At 32.9% G+C, this 13,331-nt stretch overlaps 1 protein-coding gene across 10 annotated transcripts in view; it reads left to right on the top strand.

Annotated features, from left to right (window-relative positions):
* The window catches only part of LOC306638119 (uncharacterized protein), a 734,580-nt gene that overhangs the window by 474,571 nt on the left and 246,678 nt on the right, over positions 1-13,331 (top strand). For 9 of the 10 annotated variants that reach the window (XR_013757357.1, XR_013757358.1, XR_013757359.1 and 6 more), the window contains 2 exons: positions 8,765-9,370; positions 11,043-11,955. The gene's annotated coding sequence lies outside the window, so the exon portion shown is untranslated. Of the gene's footprint in view, positions 1-8,764; positions 9,371-11,042; positions 11,956-13,331 lie in introns of those variants that run through there. The other variant, XM_079101234.1, reaches the window with a different exon arrangement.

Genomic DNA, 13,331 nt, shown 5'->3' with positions numbered 1-13,331 from the left:
CTTCAGAGATCCTGAAACCAATATCCCAATTACTGCCTCAGAGCTGGAATGGGCTCTTGTCTTGATTGACTTGACTGGCTCATGCTCCACCTCTCCTCAGTGGACTTACCATTTATTTCAGATGATGCATTTGACAAATTCATGCATATATTCGATATCAAGTCAAGAAGGCCCTGAAGGTACTTTCTATTAAGTGGAAAGAAATGTCTTGTATATTTATGGTTTTGTTACTTAACTTGTAATTAAAACTTCCATTTTGCTAAATGGAGGTTCTTATAGCCCTACGTTCTCTTTGAAATTTGAGTTAGTTAATACATTAGGCATAACTCCTAATGGTTAAGAAAGATACCAGACTTTCAAGACAGCTATGTGTGATATGTGAGCCTCACTTAGAATAGGAACCAGTAAATAAAATGTCATGCATAGTTAACCTAAATGCTATTATTAAACAAAGTTAAATTAATAAGGCAACTTATAGTTTTACTGGTCTATAACGTCTTTACTCAAATTTGTTAATTTTAAGCATGACATGATTTATCTCTTCTAACTCAATGTAACTCTAGATTTCATTTGAAATCTCATGGAAAGAGAGTATATATGACATATATTCTACATTTTGAATATATTGACTTCATTTTTGAAATTTTTACATACATCAGTTTATTTCAGACCATTATGATCTTGTTTATGTGGTCTCAGATGGATAATCTTGTTACCCTAAATTCTTAAACCAGCCAAAGCCCCAAAGAATTTGCTACTTACTTAAGGGCTAAGTCTGTAGGTCTGAGAATGTCCAGATCTGCTAGAGCAGAAAAAGAGGCATTCTAAAAATTGTTTAGTAAATACCCATATGTGGAAAATTATGTGTTATGTTGCTTCTCTATTTTGGAAAAGTAAAATTGAAATTTTAAATTCCACAATTACTACAAAAGTATTGATTAAAACCCTAAGCCACATAAAACACTTTTGTTACCACTCTTTTCCTCTGTGCATGATGGACAGTGTTACACTAGCATAGATCTGTACTTGTAGGAATATGTTCATGATCATAATAGTTGGATAAGAGAAACAGACTTTTAACAGCAATCAAATAAATTCACGTAAATTGCTTAGCACCATAGCTATATTTTGGAGGTGCTCAGAAATATTACTATTGTTGTTTCATATCTACATTGTAAACATTGAGTATGACTTAAGTGTACAGATTAACTCATGTCAGTAATGACAAACCTTATTTTATAGTTGATTTAAGAAGTCATGTTTATTTAAAACTTCTCATTCCGATTGATGTTTATATCAGCTCCCATCTGATAAAAAAGAGGCTGGTCATGATATCTTAATGAACATTGGTGTTGAATTGATCATAGGAGTAAAAAAATTGAGCAGTTTAATTTTTCACAATAATTACTTGAAGTCAGTTGATTCAAAAAAATGATTTGTTCTCTGTCTACTTATTTTAATTTTTTCAAAAATCCCAGTGAGTACTCTCTGAGGACTCAAGAGTGGTCTTCATTAATATGAACTTAAGTGCCAATTATAATGTCTTGAAGCACTGTAAAGGAAAACATTATGTTTCACAAAAATAACAATTTCTTTGGAAGCCCATTTTTTATCCACATGACCTCAGTGAAGAATTATGACTTCAAAATTATTATTATTACCTACTATCCTTAACCCTTCTAGCTTTTGCTTCTAAATTTCTCTTTGTGCTGAAATAATTTTAATTTTTCTGATTTGGTTTAATTTAATTTATTATTGCCATCAACTGATTTTTTCTTACTTTCCATACTAACTCTCCCTCCAGCCACCATTATGCAAGCACCTTCTACAACCATAATTTCTGAATCTTTCAACTAGTTTGCCTCACATAATTTGCTCTTTTAATGATTTTTAAGGCATGTAGAATCAAAGAGGCCCTGAAAAATCAATAGTATTTCTCACTAATATTATGAAGAAATCTAAACAAGAGATGATCTTGGGGAGATAATTTTATCCAATAAAAATTCTCTTTGACCCACAAACAGTATTGATAAAGGAAGAACATTGAGGGGGAATTTCTAAATGGGAGCTTTTAGCAATTTTGGAAATGGAGATGATCAAGATGAACATAAAAAAGAAGCAAAACTGAATCAGGGACAATATACGATTAAAAGTAATTTAGCTCAGAGGTCAGTAAACTTCCAAATCTGTGACCTGTTTTTGGCTAGCTACATAGAATGCATTTTACACTGATACATGTTTGAAAAAAAAGTTTTAAAAACATATTTTATAATGTGAAAATTGAGGAAATTTAAATTGTTGTCCTTAAATAAAGTTTTATTGGAACTGTGCCATGTTCTTTCATTTACATATTGTCTTTGACAGTTTTTATGTTGCAACAGAAGAATTGAGCAATTGGGACAGAGATCATATGACTTATAGCTTGTGAGGCATTTATTATCTAGCCCTTGGAGAAATTTGCTATTTCCTCATTTAGAACACTCACCAACCTGGTTTTCCTACCTGATCAAATCATAGTTTATTAAAGACTTCTCTGTAACTTCAATTCAATAAACTAGCAGGCATCTTCAAGTTTTTCAGTTTGAGTTTTTCTTTGTAACAACACAAGCAGGTGCAAATAACCAGCAAAAGCAATGACCTTGGTCTATTTGTTACTTTTAAAAATTAGACTATTTAGTCTGAGATAGCTATAGCTATAGACCCATACACAGTTGTAAGAAATGAAACAGAGAGGTATGATGTATGTTTAACCAACTTTTCTCAATGGTAACATCTTGAAAACTATAGGACAATATTACAACAGAGATTTGATTCCAAAGAATCAAATCATTGTTTTATTGATTTTCCCTATTTTTTTCTGTTTTCAACTTCATTTGTTTGTTTACTTATTTTGTTTCCTCCCTTATCTACATCAAGTTTATTTTGCTTATATTATTCTTGGCTTTTGATATTGGAGTTTCATTTATAGTTTAAGATTTTTTGTCTTTTTCAATGTATATATATAGTGCTATTAATTTTCCTCTAAGCACTGCTGTGACTGTATCCCACATTTTTTTTTTATGTTGTATTTTCACTTTCAGGCTTTCCAATGTAGTTCTTCATCACTTGAGACCTTCCTCTTAGATCTTTAAATTATTTAGATATGTGTTGAATCATTCCTAAGTTTTTGAATTTGTTCCTAGTATCTTTTTTTATTTGATTTTTTGTTTAATTGCACTGTAGTCAGAAAACACCCTTTGTATGATTTCAATTATTTTTAATTTGTTGAGACTTGCCTTATGTACCAGGATGTGGCATATCTTGAAATATGTTTCTGGCACTTGAAAACAATGTGCAATTCACTGTAGTTTGGTGCTACATTTTATAAATGTCAATTGGACCCTATTGGTTGAGTTCTACACCCTTACTATTTTTTGTTTGTTCTGTCACTTTTTGAAAAATGTATACAACTCTCATTGTGAATTTTTTCTTTCTCTGTTTTATTAGATTTTACTCTATGCATTTTAAGGCTCTTTCGTTTGGTGCATGCACAGATAGTTGTTGTGTGTTTTGCTTTGGATTGTTCCATTTGTCATTATATGACATATCTATCCCTGGTATTTTATTTCCTTCACAGTTTATTCCACCTGATATTAATAAAGGTACCCTTGCTTTCTTTTGATTGATCTTTATGTGATATACATATTTCCCATTCTTTCCTTTTCAACCTGAACATATTGTTATATTTGAGTTCATTGAAAAGAGCATATAATTGTTTTAATCCACTGGTTAAATTTCTACCGTTTTATTACTAATAATAATATAATATATATTATTCATACAATTTGCATTTATTTCAATTTTTTTGTTTTAATCCACCATTTTTTTTGTTTTCCATTTATTCTCCTTGTTTTCATTTTTTCTGATTTCTCTTCTTGATGATTTTTCTCTCTCCAGACAATGTTTTGGAATTTCAAGAACTTTTATATAACTAGAATTTTTAGTGTATTTCTTTGTTAGAGATTGCTTTATGTATTACATTACATAAATCATAACTTTCATAGTCCTTCAATGCCTTCATTTTGCCAATTCTGTTAAAGTACCTTACTTCAATCTTTGTATCTTTAATCATTCATTTATAATATAATTGTCTTAAATATTTTCTATGTATATGTTTAGATTCACATCAGACAGTTGGTGCAACATTTTTGGTTTCTACCTTCAAGCATGACTTAGAAAATTCCAGAGAAGGAAAATCTATTACATTTAACCTTATTTGTGTTTAGGGAATTCTTTCTTCCTTTCTAAAGTTCCAAGTTTTCTTCTTTTATCAGTTGTGTAGACAACTTCCTAGTCATTCTTTTAGGATAGGTTTCCAGGCAAAAAATTCTGTTACTTTTCTTGAACTAAAAATGTCCTGATTTCTTTTTAATTTCTAAAGGATCTTATTCTTGAATATAATAAGATTCTGGGTTGACAGTTTTTTCTTTCAGCATGTGCAAGTGTTGTGCCCCCTTCATTTTGGCCTCTGTGGTTTCCTACGAAAAACCCATTTTCACAAATGTTTTTCCATGTTAGGTAAGGTTGTGCTTTCCTCTTGCTCCTTTCAAGATTTTTTGTTTGTTTTTAATTTAAATACATTTTATTATGATTGGTTTTGGTTTAGATTTCATTAGGTTTGGGTTTGCACGAGTTCTTGAATCTGTATGTCTTTTGCTAAATATAGCAATTTTCCAGCAGTTATTCCTTTGAGCATTTTTTAAAGACTGTTCTGTTTCTCCTTTTTTCTGGAATTACAAATGACCCAAATGTTTGATCTTTTATTATAGTTTCACAGTTATTTGTGTCTATTTACCTGTTTTTTTTTAAGTATATTTTGTTTCTGTACCAGATTGGGTCATTTCTTTGGTTTTTCCTTCTGACTCTTTGCTCTCTTGCCTCTTCTGTTGAGTACATCCATTCAGTTTTAAAATTTCAATTTCTATAATTTTAAAATCTAAAATTTCTATCTGGTTATTCCTTTGCTAATATTTATAATGGTTTTATTTCAGTCATATCCATTGTTGCTTATCAAAGCATTTTCATGATGAGATGAATGCTTTAACATCTTTGAGAGATAATTCTAACCGCTCTATCATCTTGGTGTTTGTATTACTTGTCTTTTTTTAAAATTCATTTTAACATCTTCTTGCTTCTTTGCATGAAGAATGATTTTTAATTGAAATCTGGACATTGTGGGTGTTTGTATAAGACTCTCTTTCTTATTTAAATTTTCTGTTGAAACTGGATTCCTTTTATTTCACTGCAGTGGGGGAGGTGGGGGAATGTGCCACTTCATCACTGCCAGAAGAGATACAAGCCTAGGTTTCCTTGATTGGCCCCCATTGACACTGAAATCCAAGAGTTCCTAGTTACTCCTAGATGAGGAATAACTAAACTAGACTAGAAGTACTTTGTTACTTCCTTGATAAGAGTGGCTAATTACTGCTCTGTGGTAGCCTCCATGATCTCAGGTGCCCAGGGATAGTGGGGTGGCCTTGTTATTGCTAGATTCTCTATGAGGCATCCTCTAATATTACCTCAGTGGGGAGGGGTGTCTAGAGAGGTGTCCTTTTATTTTTGAACTGGGGATGGGAGTCCAGGCTCCTCTCCTAGGCTTCACTGACAGTGCATGTAAAGGAAGGGAACTTTTTGTTTAACACCCCACACCCCTGCAACAGGGATAAATGACCTAACTCCCTACTTGGGCTTGGATTATAACATGTCTGAGTGGGGAAGGTATGGATTTGGGTCACTAGTTATAGCTCAACAAGGGTCAGTCTTGAGGTTCCCTACTTGACATTTTCAGGTGTGGGTGAAGTGGGTCCACAGTTCCTTCTGTGGTGCTGGACTAGTCTTTTCCATCTTTGTAGGAGGCCCCTTTCTTGGTCCCTTGACTAAAAAGAACAGGCCTTCCTTGGAGTTTTAGTTTATTATTTATCTTTTCTACAACAGTTGGCATTTCTGGGTTCCAGCCTTCTTCAGCTCAAAGTGTAGGATATATATGGCAAAAAGAAAATTGAAATAAATTGCCACCAAGTCATTTATTGGTTCATGCAACCCAATAGCTTATCATCTTCTCTTTATTTTTCAAATGTTTCCTTATGTTTATTTCATGTCTAATGTCCAGGGATTTTACTTGAACCTAGAGGGAGGATTATAAAAATCTTAGTTCTGTGACATCTTCTTGGGAACAAAAGTTTCCTCTATCTTTTTAATTCATTTTTTAATTAGGAGGAAGCATACAATTTTCACATTTGATTATTTAAGAGAGTTAAATAGAATCATGAAAACTAATTAATGAATTTTGTATTAAAAAGGAAAAACCTCAGACAGAAAAATTCTCCATCTGTAATTTATATTTTAATATCCACTTCATTTCCTTGTTCCAATTTCTACCAGTTTGTTTCTTAAGGAGTTTGTCTCCAATAGATACTCTTTCAGGATCTCTACCAATTTGGTTTAGTAGTGAGCTTTTCTCACTTGAAAGTATTTATTGAGTGACTTCCACATGGGAGTCTTATTCATTTAGCTTATTGCTATTCCCCTGTGCCTATCACAAGACCCACAGCATATTAGTACTTAATATCTGCCAAATAATTGAATGAGGACCAGAAATTTAAATTTCGCCTTTTATGAGTGGGTTATCTACTTTCTCCGTTCTGTGCTGAAGCATGGGGTATGGAACCTGTCACGCTAGATTCCCCACCACTGTTTAAGCATGTGGTTAGGACTCTAACAAACATTGCCCACAATACTTCAATCGGGAAATAAGCAATTTTAAATTTCCCCAATGTGCAAGGATATGTTCTTTGGTTTAGAATTGTGTGTATTTTGAGTTACAAATGGGAAATTGCCATCAGTGAGTGTACACACAAGCACATCCACTCCTATTGCTCTTAAAGAAAGACACCTGAGGGACATGGCACAAAAAGGACTATAAACCGTTCTTTGGATATTTTCCCTAGATCTCTGAAAATTTTATATTATTTGCTTTTATTGGGCATGCCATGGTTTGATTATCTTTTTAAACGTTTGTCATGTACTGTTCAGTTTATGTTTGTATATATGAGGAAGGGTAACATTAATTCATCATTTTGGTAAGGCACTAAATATGATTTTAAATTTTCTGCAAAACCAATTATACTTTGGGAAAAAATTCATCAATTATTGCAAAAACATTTTTAATAGAGTAGAACGTGGTTCTTTTTAGAACTATTCAGTATATTTGGCTTAACTATTAACAATACTTGCTTTCCTTCTTGGCTTTAGAATCTGCTTAAGGAAATTGTGAAAGATTTAATTCACTCCACTTTTGTTAGGAAGTATGGAAATGTTTGTACATGGGAACTTTCATTGCATGCTGGAATGGAAACTCATTGGGGAGGGGGAACCATTTCATTTTATTGCCTAAGAGCTGTTGATACACTCCCTGCATCTTTCAAAGGCATCTTTCATGCCACACAGGCAAACTGTAGTCAGTGAAGGAACAGAAAGAACACTTTGCCCATGTGTCAATCTCGGCAAACTTGCACAACAGCTGTGCTAGGTACTGATGAGGATTACCAGGACCCAGGGTTTTGTGTGGTTGAAGAGACAACCGGCCCTCTCAGGGGACCACTTTGTTGTAGATTGCAGCAATAATACATCCCCACTGTTGCTAGTGGATATTGGTGGCCATGTAGTACAAAAGCAGTGCCAGATAAAATCAAAAAGTAATAAAAATGAAGAAGACAACTCAGAGAATTTTTTTTTTTTTTTTTTAACCTTAAAGCAAGCGAGAGACTAAAACAAACATTCCAGGCTTTGCATTCACTTGTAAGGAAAAGGAGACAGAAGAAGGGATATCTTTAACACAGAAAACTTGCGGGCATTCTGTCTTTTCATTTGAGAACCATTTGGGTGTGTTAAGAAATAAAGTTGCAGAGTAGGCATGTTCAGACCTTTATTTGCCACTTTTGGTAGGAAAGATTTTTTTCCCCTTCTCTTAACTACAAGAAGCCAGGATTTTCTGTGCAAACGAAACAGGCGTTGCAAGAATCAGATTCACTTTGGACGACTCTTCACATTCCAAGTCATCATTGCATTAGGCAGCACAATTCCATCTCTGGTTGATGGGCAGAAAAAGTGGGCAGCTTGCCAGGTAGACGTTTCCATGACTCCCAGCCCCCAAAGGTGATGCGTTTTTCAGCTAATTCAATGAAGAGTGGGCTGAACTTTGGGTCTAAAGGAGACAATAGCTGCCTTCGCAGTATCAGCAGAATGGTTGATGGGAATGCACTCTACATTTGGCAGAGAATCATGTGACCTTACGACTGAGATTTTGTGATGGTGCCAACGGAGACTTGGAAAGCAGCAACAGTCCTGACTTTTTTCTTCTTTTCTAGCATGGCTCAGAAAATGGTGGATCTTAATACTTGACTTTAGCCAGACTCAGCAAGCAACTGAGCTTTGAAGCACAACTTCGCCTTTATTCTGGGTTTTTGGCAGGCCACCAGGAGGCTGTCCCTTTCACGCCTGATAAATTCTGCTGCTTATCTCTAAAAAGAGAGAAGGGAGAAAAAAAAAAGGAAAATAATAACAGAATATTAAGGCATAACAAGTGAATTCTAAAATTTTGTGTGCTTTTTGTTTTTTGTCATTTCCCTGCTGATTTTTTTTTTTATGTTAATGCCCTTTCTGCTTGCTGAGGAATCCAAGTAGTTGGGTTATTTATTTATTTATTTTTTTGGTTTATAATGAACAGGCATTTGAACTGGGCAAACAGGACGACAGCAGCAGTGAGCATGAGATCATTGCAGCCGTGTAGCAAACTGGCATCCTGCCTTTTCACCCCTTTGGTTCGGGAGACAAGCGTGTACAAGTCCTCATTTCTAAAGTCAGCACAGCCCGGAAGGATTCCTGGTCTCTCCCACCTTCTACCATTCTGCTGCCAGTGACGGCAAGGATTGGTGCAGCTTCTGCGCAGTGCTTTGTGCCTGGAATACGGAGAAGGAAGAGAAAGAAGAAAAGCACTCTCGTCCTTCTTTGCTAAGAAATAACAGGAACCCTGAAGGAAAAAAAAAAAAAAAAATCTGTCTTACTTCATGCAAGAGTTCTGAAAAAAAAAATTATGAGAGACTCCTACTCAAAAAAACAAAAAACAAAAACAAACAAAAAGCCAAATCAAAACAAATAAAAAAAAAAACAACAAAAAGCAAACTTGGCTTGTATAACTACAGAGACTTCGGGCTTGGTAAAGCAGCTTTTAAGGCAACATAATCAAATGAGCCTTCTTTATTTTTATGATTTCAAAAAATATGGCATAATTAACAATACATTGCTCTTGGTGAAATCGCACCTTTCATATCAGGTATAACTTTTTTGTTGTTGTTTCTTCTTAAGCCTACTGTTATAAAAAGGGGATCCTTGAACTTTCAGTTCACTCTTATTTAACTCATCACACACTTTACTCTAAACTTTTTTCCTTTTACTCTCTTGCTCTAATCTTGATTAGAATAGAAACTAAAGTAAAAATAGAAAAAAAAATCTCTGAAAATGTTTTTTTTGTTATACACCGAAGTTTTAGAAAGACATTAATGTGTTATCTGTGCTTTGTGTATCCAGTATTAGTTTCTGCTAAGAAAAATGAGTATTTAGACCTTGCTGGGAAAGAACGTAAAATCTTTTATGTGATTTAAAATTTGAAAGGTGAATTAAGAAACTTTTTGAACTCAAAAAGATCAAACTGGCATGTGCATTAAACTAGTGATAACTAAAATGAGTTTGGGGGATGTTATACTTAAATTATCTACAAGGATTTCAGTAGAATAGAAATAGGGATGAAAAGATCATGTTCTCAGTTGCTAAGTAGAAAAGAAGCTTGTTCCTTAATAATACTCTCTTTTAAAGTACATTTTAAAAGAAGTATTTGTCCTAGAGCAGTTGCAAAGAATGCTGGAAATATTCAGTAGGTATTTTAGTGGAAAAAGTACATACAAACTTAAGTTTAAAGCAACGTATTGGCTCAGCAGATAAATGCATTGCATTCTAATTAATCTGTCTGTTTGCAGGAGTAAATTGCTAGCAATTTAAGCATTTTATAACAAACTGCAGTTTTGCCTGGTTCAATGTGAAAGGATTAGCAGATGCATATCACTTCAATTTTGACAAAATATGTTTTTTAAACATGTAAAAAATGTTGAAAAAGAGATAATGCTTTTGAAATATGCACTGTATATCAATGTAGAGAATATAATTTACATTTTAAGAATTGATGCTATGATATTTTCCATAAAAAATAAACTTTAGGTAACCTAAACCATTATGCTTTTAAAATCACATTTTATTATATTTAAAATATGTAAGGTAAGCAAAGAGAAATACTACAGAACTGATGAATTCTTTTTTGTAATCTTACAAAGAATTATGGGAAATTACAAAAACCTCGCCTACTGATAACCTTTAAATAAAATGTTTTATCAGGTTTATTGCTTATTGTTCACTAATTATTTACAAAACAGCTCTCGTTCCTCTGTGCTGCCTCAGCTAATGGAAAACCAACTTTCAAAAGCTTAATTAATATTGATAAAACTGTCTTCATGTTTCAAGATCCTTTAGTTAAAAAAACATTATTTTAAATGTTATTTTTAGGAGCCATTAATCTCTACACTCTTAATTATCTTATTAAGCTCCATGCCAAATCCAAATCTCTTTCAGCTTTTACTACCTCATTGTGCAAAACCTAGTCGCCTCTGTAACAGCCATCTCCTTTCACTTTCACAACTGTTACTGTGAACACACCACCAACCCAGGCGAACACACAAATGCAAACTCTGAAACCACATTATATGTCATATGAGTAGACTTGGGTGGGGCCCTCAGTCTTCCAAGCCTTTTCTTTTTTTTTTTTAATACTTGAAAAGGTTTTGCCATTGAGATACTGTGTTTTCTTCTTGATCGCCTACCTTCTTCCCCACCATCCACTCTGTTGCTCCTCCTAGATAGCAGTTGTTCTGATATTTCTCCTTTTGTGGTTGTTTTAGGGAAAAACTTAAAATGGATATGAGAAGTGAAGAAAGTGATCATAGGAGAAAATCATCTCAGGTAAAAACAAAAAGCAAAAGAACAATTAATTGATAATTGTTTAAAGAAGCAACAAAATTCTCTTAATTGTTTAGTTCTAAAGTCTTTTCGTATTCTTTATGAATCAAGCTGTTGGAATTTTCACTGATGGTTTTCATTTGAGAATTTATAATATCTGCCTTCATGAAAAATTTTTTTTTGCCTGAATTTGTACTCAATGTCCAGTTTACATCACTTTGAATGTATGCCTGTATATCCATTCATATAACATAGGTGCGATACGGTTGAATAGAAAGCTACTTAAGAGAAGGAAAAATTATATATTTTTTTCATTTGTTGTATCATACATGAGGAAGTGATATCTGGGGGAAGGGAATAAAATTGTGCTTGTTATCTTTTTTACACGAGCTGGTAAGATAGTAAAACCAAACATACATTTTTACAGTGATGAATCCTAAAACCAATATTGCCTTTTATTTCACATCTAAATTTATAAATACATGTTGAAATACTTTGCTAAAATTGAATGCATGATTGTAATTTACTATAGTTTTCAATAATCATGGAAACAATTTGAAAATGAACAATGGTGAAAAATTATGTAGATCCAAATTATCTGTCTAAACTCTATAAAATACATTTTATTATATTTATTTCAAATTGTGCAGTCATAAAATAATTACTATGCAGTACTATCTTTCACAATGAAGGTAAAACTAAGAAAAGCAAAATGATTGTAGATAGGAAGGAGTGAAACGATTAATGATCATACAACTTATATTTTTGATGCAGCTGAGCTTAGAATCTTAAAAAAGTATATGTGGCTGGCTTTATGTTTACTCGTTTGTGTGTTTGCTTGTCATCTAGTGGTTTTTAAAACAATTTTTAGGAACAATTTCTTTTTGTCCAACCTGTTGACCAGATGAGAGTTGTATGTAGGCATATATTTTGTTTTAAATATTTCTTTTTTTGGAAAATAAATGTATTTTTTTAAGAGACAAGATATCATTGATCTAATGCATCTGGAGTATAAACGTTAGTGCGAAATAGGAATGATGTTGTTAATGTGTCATTGACTTTAGTTTTCTCATGCTAATTCATCCAAATATTGTAAATTTTAATTTCATTCCAACTATAGACACGTATGTATATATTTAGGGTTTATAATCATTTTGTGTGTTCTCACCTAGTCAACAAGATCTTGTTTTATGAAAAACTTTACTAATCCCTTAAAACTAGTAACTAACACTTTATAAGAATTAAAAGAGGCACTCTAACTCATATACAATTAACTTAATAGTTAATTTGATTTTAATTGTAGGCTTAGACTACTTCCAAGCCTCACAATTACATAGTTTGTGTACGCATGTATGGATTCTTTTTTCCCTTTAAACTCATTGTTAATTAGAATAGTTGGATTTCAAAATATTCACCATTAAAACAAAAACAATCTGTGAAAAATCTTTCAATAAGCTATTTTTTAAATCCTCATGTATATAAACTTCTATTTAGCTTGGCATGTTTATGAAGGCCTTTAACTTGGAATATGCATCCTTAGAGTTCAGTATTTAAAACATTTATACAAAAGACCAGTAGTATTATTTTTATCTTCTAATTTTATTAGATATGTACAAATATACATTTGTACAAATATACATTTCAGTCTAATGGTTATTATCTAATTGCATTAGATATGTACAAATATTAGATATGCACAAATTCTACATTAATAGGGAGCCTATGCGAGATGTTGCCCATTGGCATAAACCCGTAGATCCGATCTTGTGGTGAAATGGACCGCACAAGCTCGCTTCTATGGGTCTGTGTCAGTGTGGTCATCTGACAAAATACTATACACAATGCTGTTCAATAATATATCAGTAAATTCCTGTTAAACTCCAGTTTATTATGATAAATCTTCAAGTATTTATTGTGCCTTTGCTTTTCACTGGTATATTAATCCTCCTCTGTCTTACAAGGCAGGTTTTAATTGTTGGCCACTTGGAAGCATTTATACCTCAGTCATTCAAGTTCAATTTCCAAGTACAGCAAACTGCTTAAAAACATTGCGTTTTGTTTTTGTTTTTGTTTTTTTAATAGCAGGTTTTGAACCAAGATCCGAATAGATCCTGTTCAGAAACTTCAGTGCTATAGTGGTTAGTATACCTCATCAACTTCAACAAGAAAACTTAAGACTGGATTTCTATGTTACTGTTGAGCCTACTTCTCAAAAATGAGACAGAATGCTA

Source organism: Sciurus vulgaris (genome assembly GCF_902686455.1).
Source record: "Sciurus vulgaris genome assembly, chromosome: 10".
Taxonomy (NCBI): Eukaryota; Metazoa; Chordata; class Mammalia; order Rodentia; family Sciuridae; genus Sciurus; species Sciurus vulgaris.
The sequence above is the reverse complement of the archived record's forward strand: the minus strand, read 5'-3'. Positions and strand labels throughout refer to the sequence as shown.